General features: G+C 48.1%; 1 protein-coding gene across 42 annotated transcripts in view; it reads right to left on the bottom strand.

The window, feature by feature from the left end:
• The window catches only part of ZNF536 (zinc finger protein 536), a 489,005-nt gene extending 463,696 nt beyond the window's left edge, over nucleotides 1-25,309 (bottom strand). For 12 of the 42 annotated variants that reach the window (XM_065536304.1, XM_065536316.2, XM_065536303.1 and 9 more), the window contains exon 1: nucleotides 25,204-25,309. The gene's annotated coding sequence lies outside the window, so the exon portion shown is untranslated. Of the gene's footprint in view, nucleotides 1-21,415; nucleotides 21,878-22,092; nucleotides 22,177-24,448; nucleotides 24,634-25,203 lie in introns of those variants that run through there. The other 30 variants (XM_015441366.3, XM_074024693.1, XM_065536310.1 and 27 more) reach the window with 4 other exon arrangements.
• Between the last annotated feature and the right edge of the window lie 419 nt (nucleotides 25,310-25,728).

The following is a 25,728-nucleotide window of genomic DNA, read 5'->3' as shown; positions in this document are numbered from 1 at the left end:
TTAAAGGATGTCCCCAAGCATTCTCAACCGTGGGCATAAATGGGAACTAGGTTTGCAGCTGTCTCTTGGCGAGACACTTTCTCACTAGAGCCTGGTGGCTTCACGAATGGTCCCTTTAGCCTTTCACCTCCATTCCCCAAGAAGGCAACAGCTTGGCCACAGCAACACAGCACAGTGGGAAAGTCAGGTTCTATGAGGTAGGGTGGGGGGTTTCACGTGAACTCAGCCACTTGCCCTGAATGTGGGTTTTTTGTTTTGCTTTGTTTGGTTTGGTTTTTGTTTTGGGACAGGGTCTCGCTCTGTCGCCCAAGCTGAAGCGTAGTGGTGCAAGCAGGTCTTACTGCAGCCTCGAACTCCCAGCCTCAAGTCATTCTTTTTGCATGTGGCTTTTGGTAAGTCATGAGCCCCAGGTATTTTGTTTAGAAAATCAAACTGATGACCCCGCCTCACAGGACTGCTGAAGATTCAGTTAAAACAAAACAAAACAAAACAAAACAAAATGCAGGGGAAGTTACCTGTAGAACTCATGCCACAGGGGCATGTTAAAATATCCTCATCCTCCTCCCCCTCCTCACTGTGCTCCTCCCCTTCCTCCTTCTCCTCCTCCTCCTTCTTTTCCTGTCTATAATAGTAATACTAATATTAGTATTAGTAATAGTAACTATATTGTAGCCACTCATTTCCAACCATTTGGAAGCACAGTAAATAGTTGCTGAATAATTTAAGAGAGATTGAGCATTGTATCCATACAGATCATCTTCTCTGGGAAAACTCAAGCAAGGGTCTCCCCAAAACTCAAAAGCAAAAGCCATGAAATACGTGGAAGGTGCTTTTGTGAGCACAGAACCCAGAGGCATCCTTTAAGATTAAATCTGTATGAAAGGCACAAAAGTCAAATGCTGAATGATGCATTAATTATGCACAACCAAAGATCTGGGAGAGGTTAAACCCCCACTTGGCAGCAAGTGGAGTTCTTGTATTTGATATGAAATCGGCACACGGTAGTGACTTGTCCTTCCTCTTTAATGTCACCCAACTTCTCGGGGAAGGGTGCTAAAAAGACAAAAGGAAGGAGTAGACATACTCAAGGGTCTTCCTTGTTAACAGATGACATCTAGTAGGCATCAGAAATAATCACTCCTCAGAACCACTGCTGGCCAAGATCAAAAGCCAGACATACCTGGAACAGTATTAATAACGTGTTGTCCCACTGGCTCCATTAGGGAGTTCTGAAGAGTATTTCTAACTCTTATGGGATGGGCAGTTTATAAGATGAAAGGTTAGAAATCTCTTTCTAATCACACATGCTCACTGCAGCTATACCTTTCAAGAACATCTCCCCAACTTCACCGGATAGAAATCTGAAGATTCTGGCCAGGCACAGTGGCTCACCCCTATAATCTCAGCACTTTGGGAGGTGGGGGCAGGCAGATTACTTGAGGCCAGAAGTTTGAGACCAGCCTGGCCAACACAGTGAAGCTCAATCTCTACTAAAACTACCAAAAAAAAAAAAAAAAAAATTAGCAGGGCATGGTGGCGGGTGTCTATAATCCCAGCTCCTTGGAGGCCGAGGCACAAGAATCGCCTGGACCCAGGAGGCAGAGGTTGCAGTGGGCCAAGATTATGCCACAGCACTCCAGCCTGGGTGACAGAGAAAGACTCCATCCCAAAAAACAAAAAAAAAAAAAAACAAAAAAGAAAGAAAGAAAAAGAAAGATAAAAAGAAATCTTCAAAGCTACAAGTTCTTAAAATCACAGATGAGGCTATTGACAAATCATAGTCATTTCCTTGTCGTCTTCTGTTATTTTCTATTGGTTTGAATTCAAACACGGAGATTCAGTGAACATGCTACATGTGACTCTTTCATGAACAGGCCCAGGTCGGTTCACTTCCTGATGCCACTGTCTGTGGCACCTGTAAGGTGACAGGGTCTCAGCAGATAAGGGTCTAGAATTGCCTCTGTGATTATGGCGTGAAATACTCTCTGATTTGGTTAAATGTCACTAATTGAGACAATCTGGAGAAAACCAAGGAGGCAATAAATAAGGTTTGCTAATGTTTATTTACTTATAATTTTCTATAAGCGAGAGTGAGACAGCATCACTCTGTCACGCAGACTGGAGTGCAGTGTCTTGATCACTGCTCACTACAGCCTCAACCTCCTGAGTTCAAGCCATCCTCCCACCTCAGTCTCCCAAGTAGCTGAGACTATAGGTGTATACCACCACACCAGCTAATTTTTAAAATATTCTGTAGAGACGGGCTCTTGAGATGTTGCTCAGGCTGGCCTTGAACTCCTCGCTCCACTCCTAGGCTCAAGCCATCTTCCCGCTTCCCAAAGTGCTGGGATTACAGGCATGATCCACCACGCCCAGCTGTGGATGTTTAACTATGTCCCTAGGTTCGAGGTGTAACCTATCAGAGAAGAACTGGGAAGGGTTACCTGGACCAGAGTGGAGTCTATGGACAACAGCACCCGCTGCAAAGCTGCCTCTCCTGGTGGAGCTCGGGAACCGGCATGCCTGACAAGCATCCCTAATGATTCTTCAATCTGCTCTTGGTCTCTTACACACCTCCCCTGTGTTACAGACGGGAAAACAGATCCCACGGAGGTAATAAAGAGCCCAAGTGAATCACCAAAGAAAGGCCAGGACCTGGGATTTCTGCCTCTGCCCTGTGTTTGACTGTGAACTGTCACCTGGCCTACAATGGGGGCACACCCGGGGGTGCCCTTGAATACATATCTTATTTTCATTCACACCATCAAACAGCTGAAGTCACAGTGGAACAGGAAGCTGGAGACTTGAACACACTGGGGGAGAGAGGTGGGGAGGCAGACACCAGTGAGGCAATGCCCAAACCCCAGTGGAAATCTGGAAGAACCCGGGGGACGTGGGACTCCCTTCCTTAATTGGAGGCAAGTAACGACAGGTCATCGCCAACAACACAACGCCAAGGGATTTCTTAATTTCTATATCAAGGAACCCATTCATGATGAGAATTTCACTTCCGCATGTTCTGACTTTGAATAATAGTGGCTTCAAATATCCCTGGTAGACTCTTACGGTCCTTATTTGAAAAAATAATAATAATGAGTCCACTTTTTTACTCATTGAATTGAAAAGAAAAAAGCTAGCCTTGGCAACCAGATAGATAGCAAATAGTTTTTAGCCCAAGAGGTCTATAAATCATGAACAATTCAACAGGAGATTATTCTAAATATTTTCCAAAGACCCACACTCTTCATTCACTTCTGTTACTCATTAAGGTTTTATTACTTTCCTCACCCATCCCAAACCGCCCATCCCCGGGTGCCAGACCTCTTGTGTGGTGAGGACGGGGGCAGTGTGTAGCTGGCAAGGCACTGGCACACTATGGGAAGAAAAAGAACAATTCTGCCCCCAGGAAGCATGCAGTCTACTTGAGAGAAAATATGTACACAGGGAAAGGATATTTCTATTTAACCAGTAAAGAAATAATATGGATAAAAGGAAAACATTTGATGCCGCAGAAGGATTCTATGAGATAGATGGGAGAAAATCGAGACTTCTTTCCCTCCCCGATTCCTTCCGTCTTTTATTTTTCTGCAAGAATTCTCATTTGTTGTTGACTTGTGGGGAAATGATACAATCTCAACACTCTCATAAAACAGATTCTTCAAGTTGCACAAGCATCGTAAGCTCCCCAAGACGGGAGACACTGGGGCAACAGGGTGTGACATAGGTTTAAAGTCCTTTCCCCCTTCTGCAATCATCCTCTGTGATTCGAGTGTCTCGTTGAAGCCAGTGGGGTTACTCCACCTCACTCATCAGTCAGATGAGCGGCTCACCAATCAGGGGGCCGGGACAGCATCTTCTCCCGTCTCCACGACGCCTCTGCCCAGGGACCCCCATCAAGCACTGCCAAAGACAAGAACGCAGAGCGGCTAACAACTTTATCTGTGTTAATCAGGGCCCCACACAGCTGGCTCTCAGCAGCGACAAAGAACCTGACTCCAACGCTCCGTGCCCAACGTACTGATGTCAAGGCAGAGGCCCGCAGCAGGGACTGCGTGGTCAACCTCAGACCCGCATAGGCGGAGAAATAGCTTCAGAGAAAAGGCTTTCGAGGCCAAAACCCAAGCCAGAAGAAACACTCTTGATTAAGCCAGTCCCTATCATAACATGCACCCTTGATTAAGCCAGTGCCCCTACAAAGGGAGAACAACTTGGCAATAACACTAATATATTTTCAATAGAGAGACAACCTTCTTTCTGCACTTCCATCACGGCAACCTCGTGGTGGGTTGGGACAGAGTCACAGCTGTGACTTCCATCTCTAACAATGGAACAAAGGATGCGTCATGGGACAGTCTGTTTCCACGACATATCATTGTTCTCAAAGGGTCAAGGACACACTCCTAAATTTATATTTTCTTTTAGGAAAGTAGCATTCTTACAAAACATATTTATTAATGGACTGCCATTTGCAAGTCGCTGCTCTGGGTGCTGGGAGTAGAGACCTCAGGAGACTGTTAGGGTCCCTGGCTTTGGGGAGTCTAGTCCTGTGGAGGGAAGGAGATGGGTAAGTGTGCAAATAATCATTAAAGTCAATAAAGATAAGCACTGAGCGGAAAACAGAAAAGGACAAGATAGTAGGTGACTGGGATAGGATAGAAGAAGAGGACAGGAATGGCCTCCCTGAAGATGCGCCACTTGAGTGGGACCTGAGCATTGCACTGGGGCAGCCAGGTAAAAGGTGAGGATGAGGGGGTCCCATGCAGAGGAAACAGCTGTGCCATGGCCCTCAAGTGGGATGGAGCCTGTGTGTCCAAGGACCTGAAAGGAGACCAGTGAGGCTGGAGCCTGGTGGATGGGGCGGCATGGGTGGCAGATGGGGACAGCTAGGTAGACATGAGTTAGATGGTGATGGCTCCATCTGTTGACTTGAGCCTGTCAAAACCCTCCTTAAATGGACTTTTGTCTCCTAGCCAAGACAGTGGCCTCAATTCTAGCTTCAGCCTGTTCTAAATCTTTCTAATGTGTTCCATTGGCATTTCCCTAAAGGTAAGAAACAGCTGTCTCTTGGAAAAAACAAAAAACCACTGGGCAACCCGAATGCTGCCCTCCTTGCAACTCCTCAGGTGGGTCACATCGCCACCCCCTACCCTGGCCAGGTGCTGGTCAATGTGTTAATTAGCCAGATCTCCCCTAGAGGGAGAAGTGTCCAGAGGGTGCTAAAAGCTTAAGGGGCAAGGAGCAAAGAGAGCTGGCAATGCAGCGGTCTGGAAGCCTTTGTCCAAACACAGGGAAGGTGAGGCAGTGTGGCAGGCAGACATCTGAGTTTCGAAATTCTTCTGTAATTATGGCTTGAGTAGAGAAAATGCACATGAGTTCACAGGATGATAAATATTAGCATGCTTCTCCAAGTTCAAGTGAGTTGTCAATAAGACAATTAAAGCAGCATCAATAATATGCACTGTATGTTATTATCTGCTATTCTAAATCCCAGGCTTTTGTGATCCCTGGAAAACAAAGGAAGACAGGCAGCAGTGATACACACATTTTTTTTACACAAGTGAGGATGGAATTCGGCCTTAATGTAACAGAACAGCACCTGAGGGCGGGGGTGGGGTGGCGGGTGCATCGTTCTTAAATACTCTATGAAGAACTCGGGGTGATGAGGGATGGGTTAGGTGGAAAGGACTGTTACAATGGGAAATTAGCAATCCTGTGTCTAAAGCCGATCAATCACATCTATCACGTGGCCCCAGTCAATAAGAGCCTGAATAAGTGCTAGCATTGACCTTAATCAACTGACAATCGGTACTTGGAAATCAGAAACTGTAGATTCTTCTAAGAGAAGAGGAAGCTAAGGAAAACTTTGCATGAAATTAATGAACATGAATGAACATGGCCTTTAAGAGTATACACACACATACACACATATTCATATATGTAAATATATATAGGAAAAACTATATAAGATTGTGCTGAACTGGAATTTGGAATGAACTATGTCTTGAATACAAATTGCAATGGCAAAAGTTTTTCATTGTTCCCCAAGATAAAAACCTACACAATGCAATCTCTATACATCTGCAGAATCAAAAAATCATTTTCTTCTAAAAATAACTTGCAAAGCATTAAATGCATTGGAATGAGAGTAGATGTTAAAACTACTATTTGTTGACACTTTGTGATTTGGGATTGAACAGAGAAGTTGTCTCCAAATTAATGAGCCAGACGTAATAGAGCACTGTCAAAATATTGATTTTATTTTATCCTACCTATTGTTGGAACTCTTCTGTAAGTTGGGGAAAAATATAATTTTTTCATTAGCATTATCATTTGTTATTATTACATTACTTGCTATTTATTATGGAAAAGGAATCTCGTGTCACTTTTCGTGATTAATATAGAACAATCACATGGAAATTTGTGGTAGAGACTAAAATAAAATATCAAATGTTTCCCAGACAATTCTTACTACAGACTGCAATATTTCTTAACAGGAAAAAGAAGAACTGTTGGTTCAAATTTCATAATGCATGATACCTAAATTTAGATCTCTATCTATTATGTACTTGGGTAACAATATTGTTCTAACTAATGTTTTAAAATTACAATAATTATATTCATGTTTATATGGCTTACTTTAATATAATCAAATTAATGAGTGGACAATGGCCAACATATATTCACAGAGTTGAACAGATAAAATTAGAAAAAAAAGCTGTTTCCCAAGGTCTGTTGCTTTATTCTTAAGGATTGCTTTTTATAGTGTCTTAAAACATTTTTTTCTTTTAACTCATCATAGATTTTTGCGAAGGAAGGAGAAATATTTAAGCAACTTTTCCAAAAGTGTAATAAAAGTCATGCATTTGTTTCCATAATTTTTCTATTGAGTCATTTACATTTTAATATTTTGCATCTAAGTTACGATGATGTGAAATACGATATGTATGCAGGACTCTTTGGAATGTTTACAGTTATTTAATGAAATTTACTTAACCGTTTAAAACCAAATAATGAGAAAAAAAAGTTCAGTATCCAAAGAGCCAGGGCATATTTCATTTTCCACTAAAAAACATCATAAGAATAGAATTAAAAAGTTAACATTGTAATAATTTAAGTAACGAATCGGAAGGCCAGGCATGAGATGTACTTTCAAGTTCAACATCAAATCAAAACGTCCCGTGTGATCCTACAGGCGATACCAACAAGGATTGGTTTTCTTGCCAACCTGTCCCTCTCTTGAAAGCGACAGGTCTTCATGATGAAGAGCTGGGGATGGGGAGTAAGAACCTCCTCAAAAGGTCAGGTCCTAAGTAAAGTACAAATCCCTGGGAGCAGGGACCCTGCTTTGTGTCGTTTTCCTGGTCACGGATGGAAAAGGATGGAAGGAACATGGAATACCACCGCAGCCATGTATAGGAAAGAGGAACCCAAAATACTATTGTGAAACTCAAGATGTACCCTCCCACCCTTTAGACTGCATGAAGCACAACCGAGTCTAACCCAACGCTGCCACACAAAAATAACTGTGAACGGACACCCCCTAAACCTGGGGGTGGCCGACCGGGAGGCAGAGGGGAGCCAGGCATCACAGAATCCCTTGTGAACCCCAACAGGAACTACCCTGTGAGACAGCTTGATTGTTTTTATCTTTGCAGCTAACTTTATTTTCTCACTTCTCTAAGGGCCTGGCACAGAGTAAATGTCTGGTAGATATTTGCCTAGGAAGAAGAATAGAAGGAAGGCAAGAGGGAAGGGCCACTTGGAAGGAAGATATTGACTTTGGACACAGGAGAGGGTATCAGACAGAGACGACCACAGTGGCCCATGGATGCCTTCCCACTGGAAATACCCCTCAACAGGCAGCGCTCACAGCAGAGAGGGAGAGCAACCCCAGTTAGATGTCCCCTTCCCCATGCAAAGAAAGATGGCGCCACCAAGATCTTTCCAACCTTAGGGCCTTTGCATAGGCCATTCCCTCTGCCTGGAAATCTTCCCTACCTTGTTCTCTGCTGACTTCTTCTCACCCTGAGTCCTCCCAGAGGACTCCACTGACCACCCAGGTGAAGAGGTGTCCCCACAGCCCTGGGTTCTCTCCCTTCCTAGTCTTCGCAGGCACGGTTAAAATGGCTCATATACTTCCCTGTCTCTCTAGAGCAGCAGGAACCACAGGGGTCAGGTCCAGGTGCCTGGCACATAGCAGACACTCAGCAAAGATCTGCAGAGCCTGGTGGCGCTGCCCAGAGCTCAGTAAGAGAGGAGTGAGATAGGAAGCCTGCTCCCCGTGGGCTCTGCTAATTTAACTCTCTCCATCCCTTTTTTACTCCAGCCACACGGCTGCTCCTTGGACAGACCTAGCACAGTCCCGTCTCAGGGGCTCTGCACTTGCCCTTTCCTTAGCCTGGAGTGCTCTCATCCTGGTATCCACCGCCAAGTCCAGGGGCAGATGCCAGCTTCTCAGTGAGGCTTCCTGCCCGACTGGTGTGACATTACAGCCACCCCCACTCCCATTCTGCTGTATCCCCATTCCCTGCTTCATTTCTCTCCATAACACATGTCACCATCTGATATACAATGTATTTGGATTATTTGGGTTTTGTTTTTGTTTCTGTTTTTGAGACAGGGTCACCTAGGCTGGAGTGCAGTGGCACAATCACGGTTCACCGTAGCCTCGACCTGTGTTCAAGTGATCCTCTCACCTCAGCCTCCTGAAGAGCTTGGACTACAAACATGCACCACCACACCCAGCTAATTTTTTTATTATTTGTAGCGATGGGGTCTCACTATGCTGCCCAGGCTGATCTTGAACTCCTGGGCTCCAGTGATCCTCCCGCCTCAACCTCCCAAAGTGCTGCCATTAAAGGTGTGAGCCACTGCTCCAGGCCTGAATTATTTGTTTATTGCCAGTTGCCTCCCACCAGAATGGAAGCTCCATGAGAGCCCAGATTTGAATCGGTCTGTTCACTGTTTTGTCCCCAGGACTCCAAACAGTTCCAAATCTCAAAGCCTGTCTAGCAGGTGTTGCCCACAATAATGTCCTTCCCAAGGGCTGTTCCCAGATCACTGCACCAATTCCTACTGTCACACCTGTATTCTTGCTGTTCCACCCACCAAACACTGTGCCCTTAACTTCTTGTTCGTCCATTCAACTAATATTTAAGGACCGAGGTCTAAGTACCTCATACCCTTCAGGAGATGGTCCATGAAGCCCTCCTTGCTGTATGGCCTGCTAGCAATGCTTCCCTCTCAGAGCCTGTTTAGTCCAGCTGCTTGGAGGTTCTTCCAGGCTGCCCCTAGAAAGCTAGATACTGTCTCTGGAGCCTTTCATGTGCAGGCCAGCGGGAGGTCAGGCTGGCTCAGCAATGCGGTGGCACTCCTAGGCCTCCTCCCAGGCAGAGCAACCTGCAGCTGGGAGCTGTCCTGGGACAAGGTCCTGGGAGGGGCCCAGATACCCCTCAACCCATTCCCCTGAAGAGATACAGTCCCCTTGGGGCTGTGGAGACCAGACACTGGACCAGCAGAGACAGTCCCTTGGAATTCTTTTTTTTTTTTTTTTTCTGAGACAGAGTCTTGCTCTGTCACCCAGGCTGGAGTGTAGTGACATGATCTTGGCTCACTGCAACCTCCGCCTCCCAGGTTTGAGCAATTCCCCTGCCCCAGCCTCCCAAGTAGCTGGGATTACAGGTGCCCACCACCACACCTGGCTGATTTTTTTTGTATTTTTAGTAGAGATGGGGTTTCATCATGTCGGCCAGGTTGGTCTCGATCTCCTGACCTCAAGTGATCTGCTCGCCTCGGCCTCGCAAAGTGCTAGGATTACAGGTGTGACCCACCACGCCCAGCCCCTCAGAATTCTTACAACACAACCAACGTCAACACTTTTACATCTGGTTTGCGTTAATAACTCACAGATGATAAGTAGGAATAAAGGCCAGGTACACCTCCCTGATGACTCCATAGAAGGCTGGCTGGCAAGTCTGGAGAGATTGGCTCCCAAAACCCCGAGGGTGAGAGCAGATGAAAGGCAAACTTGCCTCACGCAGCATTGTGATGTGCGCTCTTTTGGGCATGGGTTGGTGTTCAAATACGGCTTCATGGAGCAAGAAGCATTTGGACTGATGCCTGAGAGAAGAGTGAGACACTGGGTGGGGACAGGAAAGGCAAGGGTGCCCTGGTAGTATAGGAGATGCCTGTAGAACATGGGAAGAAGCATTCCTCACCCACAAGCAGAAGATGGGATGCTAGCCTCTGCTGTAATTCCCAGGCCTTTGACTTAAATGCATTTTAAGAAGCAAAATAATTCCCATGCTCACAAATGCACCGGACAAGTCTTCCCCTTTAGGGTCCAAGGAGTGAGTATGGTAGAATCTTTGCAACTACAACAAGTATGTCTGTCCCATGACTGTCAATTCTCCAACCACCAGGTCTGTTCTAGGAAACCCCATGTGCAGAGAAGGTCCAGGCCATGTGCCGAGAGCCCCAGTCTGAAGGGCATGAAAACTATGTGTCACCAACATAGGTTCCGTTCAGACAGAGCCCAGCACTGCTACCTACCAGCAGCTTGGCCTTGGGCAAGTCACACCACCACGGATAAGCCTCACTTTCTCCATCAAAAGACAGAGAGTGTTCTCAGAATTACGTTAAATAATATATTGCATTTCAAAGCCCAAGACCACCTGTCTAATAGGCACTCAATAAATGCTAGAGGGTCATTGACAGGACCCCATCTTGGTTTCAAATTTCCCCGGGGAAGACGGAGTCTTGCTTCTTCATACAGCATCACTAGGGCATTCCCTACTTTCCAAAAGAGACTGGCATTTTCCTTTTGGCCTGGATTTGGGATCCCCTGTGGTGAGGGAAAGCCAGCCCAGAATTCTACCTTTTCCTCTGTGGGAGAAAGTAAAGGAGCTCTGTTCAACTCCCCACCTCTCTCTTGGGTGACTCATCTGGAATGCAATGGTCACAGATTCAACTCATTAATTTTATACTTCATGCTTAAGTTAGGCTGCTTTGAAATCAACACTTGAATATATACCAATATAATAATTAGGGGAGTCTCTGGTATGTATATACGTGTGTGTGTGTGTGTGTGTGTGTGTGTGTGTGTGTGTGTGTGTGTGTGTATTTAATTTGGAACCTGGAAACTAGGAGAACATCACTGCTTTCATTTTCCTATTGTGTTGATGCAACAGTCTCAAAGCATTTCTGTTTTCATTCACAGTGCCAATCCTACCTAGGATACACTTTATATATCTAGACAGACAGATAGATGGATAGATAGATGGATGGATGGATAGATAGACAGACAGACAGACAGACAGACAGACAGACAGACAGACAGACAGACAGATAGATAGATAGATAGATAGATAGATAGATAGATAGATAGATAGATAGATAGATAGATAGATGGGAGGAAGAAGGGAGAAAGGGATGGAGGGAGGGATAGATGGAGGGAGGGAGAGGGAGGGAGGGAGGGAGAAAGGGAGGGAAGGAGGGAGAGAGGAAAAGAGGGAAGAAAGAAAGAAATGAAGGGAAAAGATGGAAAGCACAGTCTATAATGTCCCTACCAGGAATCCAGCAACCAACCAGTACACATGTGTGCATGTATGTGTTTTCATGTGCGATCATGTGCGTGGCCTAGAAGCATGGTGCTAACATTTGATGGGTTAGAGTGAGAATATTTGTTTAGTGAAGACTTGGACCCCAGACCCATCCATAACTCAGCTGACCCTTTAAAATGCATCTTCAGAACCATAGGAAATCAATCAGCCAATATTTATTGATTCCCAGGTACATCACTCCAAAGACCAGCCAGGAAGGAAGGAGGAACGGCACTTCTCCACCCAGCTCTGCAGATGACTGATGCCTGCAGCCTTTCGTGGGGCTTCTATTTCTAAAATATTCAACAAAATGTATTAAACAAGTAACAAGAATAGCTGGCCATTCATTGAATAGCTGGTCTCAGGGCTCCTTAATCATTTTCTCTTTTAATCCTGATGACCTTATGAGGGAGAAAGAATTAGTCCAATTCTACTGATGAGAAAACTGAGGCTCAAAGATCAAAATGCCCTGCTTACAAACAGCTTGTAAGTGGTGAGGCTGGATGGCAAACTTGGTGCCATCTGATGGGTCCTGAGCTCTTTATCATGGTGTTACAGTGCTTTAAAACAAAACAAAAGGTGTCTCCAGCTCTTCCTCATTTACAAACTTGACGTTTCCAGCTCAATGAAATAAGCATCTTATTGAGGGAGGAAGCATCCCTAAAAGTTAAATTATGCAAAAAAACCTTATAGATATGGATGGATCAAGCAACACACATAGACTGTGTAACTGTTGCAAAAACAATTTAATTAGCAAACAAAATGCACACAAAGAATCCTCCTTTAGACTCTCCTCCTTCAGGAACAATGATATAGTCAGTGAAAAGATACATGATGTTTCCTCATGTTACTCTAAAGGTTAAGAGTCAGTTGATGGTAGAGATTAATAAAAGGAGGGTCGCCTTGGACCCCGCAGTCCAGCAAGAATTCCACTCACCTACCTTCAAGATGAAGATCAGTGATCCTAAATACCTTCACGTTTAAGCTCAAATTATCATATTATGATTTTATGTTTGATTCTGCTAAGCGCTCTGATTCCTAGAGAAACAAGGGCTCCCTCCCCAGCCTCCCCAGGCTGCCTGGCCCCTTCACAATGGCCTCCACAGGAGGCCAACCTCTACCAGAAGTGAGTCAAAGAGACAGATTCCAACGGGAAAGTCTGTCCCGGGGAAGGAAGCAGCTGGAAACCACTCATTCTTCAGATCAATGAACAAATTATTTTATTGAAGGTGGTATTTGGAGATCACACAAAAATTGTGTGATTTTCATCTGAGCAATATTATCATGCAAAGGGAGAAAAAGTTTTCTTAACAACAGACTCCTGCTGTCCCCTAGATCCACACAGGGGCCTGGTATTTTTCACCTGAGTGGCCAGGCTCCTTAGCCAGGCAGTGCCTAGAAGAAAAAAAAAAAAAAAAAACATCTCACAAGAATCTAGCTCTTGTCAACATTTTGAGATGTGTGGATCAAGTTGCTGGTGTCAGTAAAGACAAAGGAGGAGAATGTCAAAATGCAACCAGTTCTTCCGGAAGCATTTGGAAGATGGCACATACTCTAATATCTGGAATATATTACTTGACCTCACCAGACAGCCATCGCCAAAGAATAAACATGCCAACAGGCCAGGCATGCACATCTCTACCAACCCCCTCCAAAGGACAAGCCATATCACCATCCGTTACATCCCAGGGCAGTGTCATGGGGAATGCCAACCCGATGACCAGACCCTGGCTGAGCCAATCATTTGTCACCTACTAAGAAAGCCACTGTGTCTTCCTTGGGGTGGCAGCAGTTATTAAAGGGGAAAATTGCTACCTTGCAGCCTTAATCCATTTTTAGATGATGCAAATGTTCATGTCATCTTGTCTGTACTTCTTCTGCCTTCAAAACAGGCTAGAAGGAAATTTTAAATGGAACTAAAATTCCAATTGTGCGGGCCCCCCCACGCCCCAACTTTAACAAAAGCTTTTTCAAAATACTTTCAGGATGAATGTGTACACACAGGGTGAAAAAGCCAGAAAGAAGGAAATGGGTGGGGTGGGGGTGGGGGGCTGAAACAAAACAAAACAAAAACCACACGGAAAATAAATATTAAGTTGTCAAACCAATGATCTCTAAAAAGAATTGCAGATGGAGTGTCTGGCTTTTTGCTTAAGAAATGGTGCATGCAATGTCCATGAGAGCTCCAGGCAGGCTGTGGCTTCAGACTGCTCCCAGCTAAATACAAGTCCTCAGTACCCGGTGGCAGCAGGACTCAGTGAGAGAGTGGCTTTGCCAAGACCAGCACAGAAGCAAGCCCTCCACTATCAGAGGAGGTTTCGGCTGTGCAGATTAAATCCTTTCATGCCGGCATGTGGCCGCTTTTCTTTCTCCTCGCATTCCCACACTACCACTTTTCCACCTTTTGAACTCTTCTTGGACTGTTGGAGGGGGACTGCCCACCCACCAGCACTGACCCTCTTTCGGGTGGAAACGTTGGGGAATAAAGTTTCTCTGATGCTGTGGAATTCATGCACTGAGTTTAATGAACAGATCCAGCCATGTTCCATCCGTGAGATGCCCTCTGCTCGGTGCAGATTTAAGGCTGCTGAAATAGCCACTTGGCATCAACAGATTACAACCCCAAAACTGGGGGCCCCGGCCGGGGAAGCAAAAGAATTAAAGCACTTTAGCTCTAATTGCAGTAAGACTTCCCAGCCCCTTCAGTAGGCTTCATATAAGTGACGGCCTCTCCATAATAATTTGGAAGACATTGCCTGATTTGATTTAAATAGATTTTAATCGAGAATTAAAATTTGGGGAAAATAACCACCCACAAAAATTGTATAAGCCACTTTTTTTCTCTAGTCGATAAGGGATAAGTGTTTCTAGGTATTTCAGAAGATAAAATTAAATATCAAGCTATTCAAAGACATTAAATTTTATATGTAATATCTATGTGGTCTGTGATCTGTTTGCTGTCTCTATAGTTACTTGTTAGCTGACACAGCGTTTCCAAATATTTTCTTCTTCTTAATAACAAATTCACAACAATGTATATGTTCTCAAAGTAGCAAGTTCCGGTTGACATTTTTAACTTTCCTTTTCAAGGCGGGTTAACATTATTTGGAAGGATGATTTTGTTCTCAGTGCTAAGGACAGTTTAGGGAGGCAGGAGTGCAGACAAGGTTGAGACATGCACCTCCCAGGCCAATGCAGCTGGCTTCCAATGCCTGCTCGGCCATGCCACAGCCATGGGTGGCAACAAGTTGCTGTACCCCTCAGTTTGCCCACTGCAGAAGCTGCCCCAAGGAGGCCATTCCCTGGGGCGTTAAAAGAACTAAGCAAGATAATGCACCCGGGGTGTGGAATGCAGTGCCTGGCATGGGGTCAGCACCCAACAGTGGCCACTGCAGGTGTCAATGTTGTGGCCATCTCTGCATACCTACACCGAAGAGCCCCAGACCTTCCCTTCCTCCCATGCCTGGAAACCACAAGCAGAAATGTCTGCTGAATTAATGCCACCTCCCGAGGGTCCTACGATCTGGTCCTTGCATGAACCAAACTCTCCTTCAAATTTATGGGACTTAGGAGGGAATCTCAGAAATACAAACCAGACCATCATTATAATTAAGGCTGAATGGGCATTTCTGTGATTAATCTCGATTTTAGGTGGGCTTTCACAACCTAAGTAAAGTTACTTCATGGTGTGTGTGTGTGTGTGTGTGTGTGTGCGCGCGCGCACGCGTGTGTGTGGGTGTGTGTAATTTAGTAATAAAGCAACAAAAAGCCTAAAAAATGTAAAGGAGTCCAGGCACAGTGGCTCATGCCTGTAATCCTAGCACTTTGGGAAGCCAAGGCAGGTGGATCACCTGAGGTCAGGAGTTTGAGATCAGCCTGGCTAACATGGTGAAACCTCATCTCTACTGAAAATACAAAAATTAGCCAGGTGTGGTGGTGCACACTTGTAATCTCAGCAACTTGAGAGGCTAAGGCGGGAGGACTCCTTGAACCTGGGAGGTGGAGGTTGCAGTGAGCCAAGATCGTGCCACTGCACTCCAGCCTGGGTGACAGAGTGAGATTCTGTCTCAAAAAAAAAAAAAAAAAAAAAAAAAAAAAAAAAAAAGGGCGAAGAGAAAGGAACTTGGTGCTCCCAAATAGACAAACAGAGTCAGCAGTGGAGAGGTGGCCTCCCAGCATCTGGCTTAAGAGCCAGCAAGGAAGTAGGGGGCCAGAAATGTACTCCCCAGGAGCCAGGCTCACCGAGGTAATCAAAGACCCAACTAAACACAGCTCAGGTAATCAAAGCTGTAATGCCTAGATAGAAAACTTTCAGGTTAATGTCAGCTCAAGCCTACGGTGATCATTTCTCCTGTGTCATAACGGCACTTAATTTTCTCATTGGAAAGCCACAGACTGAGAATAGTAGGTAGAGGAAAGGGGGAAACTTACAGACTGATTTTCCTTCCTGCATCTTTTCATGCCTTTGAAGCATCAACATTACCTTCCTGCCACCACCCACCTGGAGGCTTTGGTCCACCCCAAAGAGTGCTTGCTCTGGCCCTACCAGCCCCCAAGCCTGGTGTCAGGGTGTGGTGGATGAGCTTTGAGACTCAGGAGCAAATCACAGAGGTCCTGCTGTGAATCTGGCCCCAGAAACGGCAGCTGAACGTGGGTCACGGGAGATGCTTTGTAGCAGTAGATGGGCTGAGCGTGCCAACTCCAGAGACATAAAGGATGGGTCTAATCCTAGATCCACCACCTACCCCTCCCATTGCCTCAGTTTCCCTTCCTGAATTCAGGACATATATAGTACCTGCCATCATAAGGAAGGTGTAAAGCACTAGGAGCTGTGCCTTGCACACAGTAAATACTCAAAAATGGACAACCAGGTGCAGTGGCTCATGCCTGTAATCCCAACACTTTGGGAAGCTGAGGTGGGAGGATTGCTTGAGGCCAGGAGTTTGAAACCAGCCTGGGCAACATAGCAAGGCCCCATCTCTAAAAAAAAAAATTGTTAAAAACTACCTAGGTGTGGTGGTGTGTGCCTGCTACGAAGGAGGCTAAAGTGGGAGGATCACTTCAACCCAGATTGAGGCTACGGTGAGCTGTGATTGCATCACTGCACTTCAGCCTGGGTGACAGAGCAAGGCTCTGTCTCTTAAAGTTAAAAAAAAAAAAATAAAGTATCATTATCCTGCCAGCAAAGTGCCCAGTCTCAACTCACTCAGAGCCTAAGAACCATGCTTTCCACCGCTTAGTTTGCATGTCACAGTCAGGGGCCAGGGATGCGCTTCTCCCCCCAACCCCCCCGCTCCCACCCCCGGCACCACCTCCATGTGCAATTGACTTCTAAATAGTCAGAGCTGGGCCCCATGCCTTTGCTCAGATACAATTCAACCATGTGGAAGTTCTCTCCCCTCTCAGACCCCTGGGTCTTCCCCTGTTTGGTGCACAGCCCATCCCCCTGGACTTACAGGGCACCGGGATATGTCTGTCTCCCCACCAGCTTGTGCAGTCCCCAAAGGTAGGACCACAGCTGACCTCCCAGCCCGCTGAAGAGGCCCAAGACGAGGCCCAGAGCATAAAGTGTGGGAAATAAGCTTGATTCTCCCCAGGGGAGATATAGAAATGTCTGGAGACATTTTTTATTATCATAGCTGGGGGGTGCTACTGGCATCTAGTGGGGTAGAAGCTGGGGACGCTCCCAAACACCCTACAACGCACAGCACGGACTCCCACGAGTGCCCTGAGCTGGAGAAATGATGCCCAGGTTCATCTGTTAAGTTCCACCCAAGCCTCACATCTGAATCTTGTCTCTTCGGGAAAATAAACCCCACCTCGAGCAGGCTCAGAGCATGTGAAAAGCCAAGTACTTGATGCTGCTTATAGTAGCAAAAACTCCACTCTAAGAGAAAGACCAGAGATCTACAGTGATTTTTAAAAGTGAAAGCTCATTATCCTAAGCGAATTAACGCAGGAACAGAAAACCAAATACAGCATGTGCTCATGTATAAGTGGAAGGTAAAGATTGGGTACACATTACTAAAAAGATGGCAACAATGGATACTGGGGGACACTAGAGGAGGGAGAAAGGCAGGGGCAGAACGGCTGAGAAACTAACTATCGGGTACCGTGCTCACTACCTGGGTGACAGGATGCATTGTACCCCAAACCTCAGTATCATACAATGTACCCACATAACAACCCTGCACTTGTACCCCCTGAAGCCAAAATAAAAGTTGAAAAATTATTTTTTAAAAATCAAAAACTAAGAGGAGACTCTCAGGCAGCCAACAGAACCAGCCACAGCAGCCCTTATCACCAGGCACAGTCAACAGGAGCCCGTTAATGGCATCAACTGGCCGGGGGAGGCCCCCACACCCACCCCAGGTGGGCCCACCTTCCTGAGGGGGCTTCCATCCATGTTTGCCTTCTTTTGGGGAAAAAAAGGGGGGGATTTCGGAAAACTGGCCTGTGTTTCCTAGCGTCTCTATTCTGAGGGTGCATATTCTCTTGTATTTCCTGATTCCTTCCTTTATTTCCATCCCAACCCCTCCAACACACATGTGTGCATTACAAACTCACCAGTCTATCCTGGATAGCACAATTGTGGATTAAAAGGAAATCATCTCAGAACAAGTATTTCTAGCAGGCAGCACCCTTCTCCAGCACACACAGACAGACACACACACACACATCACCACCACCACCACCATCACCACCACAACCTAGTGGGCCACTCTCTGGCTTAGCCCATTCTGACCACACACATTATCTGCTCACTCCTCTAAGCACAGTCAATGCCACCAAGGGGAACATCACAGCAGCCCGAAGAGTCTAGACCTGAACCACCAATCCCTCTCCCGGGCAAAAGGCTTCCCTTCCAACAACTCCTGAGCAGGTACCACATGAAGTACACAGGTGAGACCAACCAGGCAGACAGAGACCTCCCTCCCCCTCCTCCCCACTGGCCCTGCTCCCTTCCCTCCAACTCCTCTACAGCCTCAGCCCAGACCCTGCCCTGGCACATCCTGGAGAAGGTGCCAGTGTACACAGCAGGTGTGAGTTCAGAGGAAGCCCCTCCTCTCACAAGGTCCCACTAGTAGCAATGTGAGTGAGTTTGTGCCCTGCTTTTAGACCCCAAAATCCAGCCTTCACAGCCTGAGAGATGCCACCTGACCATCCCTGTCCTTCCAGCGCAAATCTAAGGCCTCACTTGGAGATAGGCTGAGGCAGGGCTGAGCGCTGGTCCGCCCTAGGTCCTGGCAGACAGGCCATGGAAGAAACTTCTCTCCTTAGTATGGACAAATGTCGACCTGCAGAAAACTCACTTCTGTTTTTAAATTTGCATCAAGTCTCACTTTAAATAATGTTGAGAACAAAATGCAAGCTGATATTTCAGCTTACTTAAAAGGCTTATTAAAAACACTAAATCCAAAGATGTTAAAAAGCTATAATTGTCCTCATTCAGCCTGGAAAAATAAATCTATTTGCTTTCTTCTTTTATGATACTCTTCTCATAAAAAAAAAAAAAAAAAAGTTCATCTATATTCTCATGAGTATCATTGCTGTCTTTCTTCCCCCTCCATTCAAGGCACTTTAAAAACACCTGTGCCATTCACAGCCAACTTTTGAGCAAAAGGCAACCACATTTGGGGAAGGCTGTTTAATTCTGATTTCCTGATGCCAGAGATAAGCTTCTCTTGCTCAAAAGTAAGATGGAGTTCAGAGTTCACTTGAATGGGCTCGTGGAGCTGATGGAAATTTCTTTGGTTACCTAAGGCAAAGCGAACAAACCTAATCATTCAGCTTTTTGGGGTTCAGTGAGCAACGATTCCACATCTCAGCACTGCCTTCAGTACCCCATGGGCAACTGTGGGAAGTCGGGCTGCACCTTCTAGCTGCCTCTCTGTCCTCTCCCATAATGGGGGTTATTGGCCTCTGACTTGGACCAGAAAACAGCATGACTGTCGCTCCCTGCCTGCCCCAAGTCTTCCGTGAAGACAGCCCCGCCAGCAGTTAAGTTGCTGAGTTGCGAAGATCTCCAGCCTGCTTAGAAGTTAACCACTCCAGGCACAGAACAAGATGGGCTTTCAGAGCGCTAGTCCAACAGAATGCAAATTTATTGAAAGCGTTTTCTCCAGGTTCCCCATAATTACCATTTATGTCTCCAGGAACTGTTTCCCCAAACCCAGTTCAGGGTGAAAGCATTTTAGAGACTTTCCCTGCAGATGACATATGAAGGACTAACCTTTTCTCATACGCCCAGATGTTAAGTTCATTTTCATCACATTTATGTAAATTTCATTTGAACAGTAAATCAAAAGAAATCTTAAATCATTGTACACTAGTTAAAAATCAACATTAAATCCGTTTGACTTGCAGTGATATTAACATGAAGACACAGTTAAGGGGCTGAAGGTAGGAGGCAAATCTTCCATGCAATGGTCTCGGAGTCCAGGCCTTCGGCCACATGCAAATATCTCTGCCTGGTCGCAATGCATTTAAGTTTGACCAGATTAAGGGTCGTCTGGAAATGAAAGTCTTAAAAGTTTTCTAAACTTTGGGAAAACGGGTCCCTCGGCCCAGGGGCCTGTCATCTATGTCAGTGTCTGGGACTGAGGCAGAGAAAGTCCACAGGCAGAGGCCCAATGCTGAGACTTCTGGCAGCCCGGTTTCTGCTCAGTGGGGGGAAAAGTTAATTCCTAGGGCTCGGCGGTTCCGCATTTGTCAGGGAGCAGGACGTCAGTGCTATCATTACCAAGCAAATCAGCCAGGCGGTTAATGGTGGAATCAGGAGACATTTGCACTCCGCTATCAGAATGACATCATAACTAAAGCAGCTTTCAGCCAGAAGCCCTGGGCTCTCCCCGAGCAGAGGCCAGAGGGCTGCAGGGGCGACCCCCTGCGACTCCCTGGACTGAAAGCTGAGCCCCCCCAGCAGCTTCCAGGCAGGGCGGTGGGCGCAGCCCCAGGCAAGTTCCCAGGCTGGCCCGGCAAACAGGAACTAGGGTTCTAGTCTTTCCCCAAGCAAATCGACTTTTCCCCTGCGTTCTGAACGCTGTAAATAATCATTACAATAATATTATATATTTTTAATAAAATTTGAGATACTGTGAAACCACTTTCCTTATCAGGCAAGGGTTGGTATTTTATAAATGCAGCTACGTTTTCGCTATAAGATTGATGGCATTTCCAACAGAATTGTCAATCTCTCGGTGACCCTGTCTTTAGCAAAGAAGGTCTGCACTCTCTCCTTCAAGCAAAAGAAATAAATGATGCTGGGGGAAGGGGGACGAGCTAAGGAAAAAGCCGTTCCTGCTCTTGTTTTGGTTGCTTTTCTTTCTGTTTAAAAGCACAGCGCAAACACACACATACACACACGCACACGCAGACACAAACCTTAGAATAATGGGGGAAGCATTTGGCTACAGGCTTGCATCTACGGCGCGGCGCGACCAGCAGCCGGCCCCGCTCGCTCGCAGCTCTGCCCTCAGCGGCGGCGACTGGGACCCACCGCCCGCCCCCGACCCAGGCGAGATGCCCAACTGCGACCGCGCGCCCCCCCCAAGATCGCTTCCCGAGTCTCGCCACAGGTACACGCGTGGCCCAAACACTTCACCTGGCCCGAAAAGTCGGGAGACGGCAGAAAAAAAAAAAAAAAGTTGTGTGGGCAGCCAGCCGGGCAGTCCCAGAGCCCGCGGAGGCCGTCCTCCCGCCGCCGAGCCGCCAGCACGCGAGACCGGCCCGGGGCGGCGCGCGGCTCGCGGCACCTCGCTCCCGGCTTTGCGCGCTCACCCCGGGGCGCGCCGAGGCCACCGCAGGGCACTTACTTGGCACTTGCTTTTGAGTGTGCAGATCGTCGCGGTTTTCACTTGGGTTTTCAAACAAGTTTCAGGGAGAAAGAAGGAGGCAAAAAAAAAAAAAAAAAAAAAAAAATCCAATTATGCAAATGGACTCCGGACTTGGAGGCACGGGTTGGATCTGACGCTGCTACTGTACGAGTTCTCGGAGCAGCCCCGGGCCGGGCAGATTTATGGGGGCGCGTCACGGCTACGCCAGGTCCCGCCGCCGGAGCATCTCGAAGTTAATTAAAGCGGTAATGTCCACTTTCCCGGCGACCCTCCATGCGTGGGTTTACTATTTCACCATCAAACCCGACCCCGGCGGGGGCGGGGGCCCTATCCGCACGCCTCTCCTTCCCTCTTCTGGCCGCCCCCCTCTTTTTCCTCTCTCCGTCTCTCCCCCCTTTTTCCTCTCTTTCGTCTCTTTAAGTCGCCTGCCTTCCACTCAGTGAACAATGAACAAAGATGTGAGTGATGGGAAAAGATCGCCCCCCCCCCCACAACCCCAGCAGTGAGCAAAGCCGGTCTTAAAGTAAAAATCCAGTTGCTAATATCAAACTGGGAAAGAAAACAGCGCGTTCCCAGTCTCACCACCCCCTCCACACACACACACACACACGCACGCACACACACACGCACGCACGCACACCCCACCCCAAGTTCACCTAAGCCCTGGCTGGAGACTGGGGCGCCAAGGTCAGGGCGCGCGGGGCTGCTCAACTCGCCCGGGACACCAGGGTTGGGGGACTGCGCGCGCTCGGGCCAGGCTTGCTTCCCGCGCCCCTCCCCGCCGGTGCCCTCTGCCGGCCCCCTCCCCGCCTCTACACCGGCCGACCGGGCCCGGCGGCCCGTTCCGGCTGCCCGGCCGCCGGATGCGCTCAGCAAACGCGGCCCCTGTCGGATTTCTGCTAAATTGCACAGCGGCGGCGGCGGCAGCGGCTGCCGGGAGAAGGCGCAGGAGGAACCGGAGGGCCGCACAGCGCGCTCGCTCACTCCGCCCCTCCCGTTCGCCCCTCGCCCGGGCCCCGCCGGCCGCCGGCTCCCACCCGCGCACACGCCCCGGCCCCCAGGACGCACCGGGTGCCCGAGCCCCGCAGGCCAGGACACCTTGCAGCTGCCTTATTTTCTGCTAAAGTGAAAACGAAGGCGGCTGACAAATCACGTCTCAGGCGAGGCACCCGTTAGACATAACAATATCCGGCAAACAAAACCCGGCCGCCGCTGCCACCCGCGCACGGGGCTGAGACCCCGCCCTGCTCTTTCTCGGCCCCCAGCCCCTGGCCACTGCCCCCTCAACCCCAACGCTCCCCGCCCCCCAACATTCCAATCCTCCACCTAACTCGGGAACGGTGGACATGTTCTCCAAGAGGCAGACAGTAGGAACCACTCACAATACAGAAGTGAAAAGGGGGGGACTTAACTTTCCACCTGTCCCCAAAGAAAGCCCTGCCGGAGTTTCCTCCGCAGAGTGACGAGAGAGCAAAACAGGTCTCTCTCTGCCCAGCCCCTTTTCTTTCTTTTTCCCTAACTTCCCCGCGTTTCGACCTTCCTTCACTTCGCATACATCCGTCTATATGGAGATATCTATATTTTAAATTATTTGCAAAACTGCAACAGATGGGCGCGTCGAGATCTGGACACTTTCCTACTCATCAAAGGAAAGCTTTCCCCCCAACTTTTTTTTTTTTTTGCCTAAAATACACCCCGAGTCCCGCCTACGACTGTTTTCCTCAATTCATCTTCGAAAAATAATGTCTTGAAGCAAACAGAAAGACTTATTAGAAAAGATAATTCCTACCCCAGTCATACATCTGCGCTGGGGTGGGGGCGGGAGGCGTCCCCCCAGATTGCACTCTTCCCAGACGCCCCGCAAGCCCTGCCTCTCCTCTGCCTTCCAGAGCCCCCACGCCCGCACTTCCTCGCTCTGATTGGCCTCATTTCTCCAGCCTGGGACTGGCCGGCTCGGTTCCCTCCATAACCTGTTACTTATTTATTTATTTATTTATTTATTTCCTCTTTGGCCCCCACCTGGGCCCCCAGGCCGGGGCCCGGCTGGGGCAGGTGCTGCGGGCGCCAACTGCGCTTGCAGGCGTCACGGCCTTTCCTGGGGTCGCGGGTTCGGACCCCGGCACCTCAGCCCTGAAACCGACTCCCCGGCCTCAGCCTGGTCAGGCTCCCGGGGCACAGGAGGCCGATGCAATCACAAAATGGCAGGTCTCAGAGGCTCTCAGCGCCTGCAAGTTTGACACATTGTAAGCATCAGCTAACTTTAATTTAAAAAAAAAAAAAAAAAAAAGGTTGTAAATTACCCTCTCTCCACCGGCAGAAGGGCCGGAACCCCTCAGTGAGCGCGGACCGGAGGAGGAGCGCAAGGCGAACCCCCGTCCCAGGCAGAGGAGAAAATGGGGAAAGTCACTTGAGCAGAAGTTTCCGCGGCCCCAGCCTCCCCCGTCCCCTTTAGACTCCCCCCACCCCCTAGACCCTCTTGAAAGTTTCCCGGGGCCTGAGAGTGGCTCGCGAGCCGCTCGCGGGTGGGGGGTGCCGGCCAGGTCCCCGGAGCTGGGCGCGGGGTCCCGATCGCGCGCCGGGCGCCAGGCCCTGGACTCCTTTTCAAAGTAACGGTCCCGGGACCGCGGGCGGGGAGGCGGCGGCCCAGGAGCCGGTCCCTCTCGCCGCCGAAGTTCTCTAGCGCCATACGATGCCCGGCCGCCGCAGCCGGCTCGGTTTTCCTCCTCTTCCCCCCCACCCCCCACCCGCTGACAGCTTCTCTCGCCAACGTCACAGCCACGGATATTTAATTAGACCGTATTTTTTAATCGCGATGGGGCGAGAAGGAACCGGGCGGCAGGCCTCGCCGAGATAGGGAGGGGGAGGGGACGGGGGGCCGCGCCAAGAGTCCAAACTCACTTTACCACCTTCCGGACGCGGAGCTGCCCCCCCACCGGCCGCTGCCCCCCCGCGCCGCGCCCCCCGCACCGCGCCGCGCCCCGCGATCCTCCCCCCCACCTTTGTTTTCCTTACCTTAAACATTGAAACGCGGGCGTCGGGAGCAAACTCGGGCACGTAAACGGAGCGTTGTAAAAGATTGTGTTCAATGAATAATGAAACATGCCCACACGATTGACTTGATCATTTTCCGGGGCTGAGGGGGGACGGGCGCCCTGCTCGCGCGCCTCACTCGCCCACTCGGCAGAGCCCTGCGAACTGTTCCCAGCCCAGCCGGGGCAGGGCGGGCTCGATTTTCATCAGCCTCTTTTCAGAATCGCCCCGTTCATTGATACTCATCACCCAGCCCCAGCAGACATCCCCATCCCCGGCTCGGCCTCCCCCTATCTGGTAGGTGAAATGCATTGTACCATTAAAAACGCTCTCCATTGTCGCCCTGGCATAATTCACAGCAACTAGATAGGTCTTGCGGCATTTAGCTTTGATGAGCCAGAGACTGAACCCTTGATATAATAATCTACAAAGAATGGTGTGTGATCGTCCATTTTTTCTCTCTGTCTAGCAACTAAGAAACCATTTAACACAGCGCAGCTTGGTTCTGACCTTGAGCTCATGTAAACACACTTATTAAAATCTATCTATTCTCCAAGAGCTACATTCTGATTGTCAGACTCGTTACTGAGACATATATCAGCCCCTTCCTTGTCACTACTTTGCATTCCTGCCTTTGACTAAAGAATTTTTTATCCAGCCGAGAGGGAGAGAGAGACTGCCACGGAGAGAGAGGAGAGAGAGACGGAGAAGGGGCGAGGAAAAGGCGTAATTCTTACCTGCTCCTGAAACTATTTAAAGTCTGTTTCTTTTCTGGGAGGAAAGAAAAAAAAAAAAAAAAAAACTCCCGGGTGAATCTCGGTGGACAGCGGGACGCGAAGAATCAGTCACAGCCCGGGCGTTTAAGGGAGTCATCAGCGATCAAATGACGTTGATCCGCGCTGTAACCTTGTGGCGTATTTAATGTAAATAAGGCAGTTATGTTGCCAATCGCCGCGATACAAACGCGGAGAGGTCCTCAGCCTCGCCTCCCGCGCCTGCCATTAGAGGCGACTTTATTTACAGACACTATTTAGGAGATCATGATAATTCTAAAACAATACTAGTGCCAAATGATTATGAAAATATGATTTTAATTAATCACGTAGTAGGCAAGGAAATTAGCATACGGTAATTAAACTTCGAGAAAAACGTCACGCAGGTTCTCTGCCTTATGGGTCTAGAATAATCATCATGCGATGGGCTCCAGGACTTAATTATCAAACAAAATAACTTTTTTAAGGCAACTTTGCAAGGCGGATCCT

This window comes from Macaca fascicularis, chromosome 19, assembly GCF_037993035.2.
Source record: "Macaca fascicularis isolate 582-1 chromosome 19, T2T-MFA8v1.1".
Classification (NCBI taxonomy): Eukaryota; Metazoa; Chordata; class Mammalia; order Primates; family Cercopithecidae; genus Macaca; species Macaca fascicularis.
Note: the sequence above shows the minus strand (reverse complement) of the source record. Positions and strands in the feature narration are given on the sequence as shown.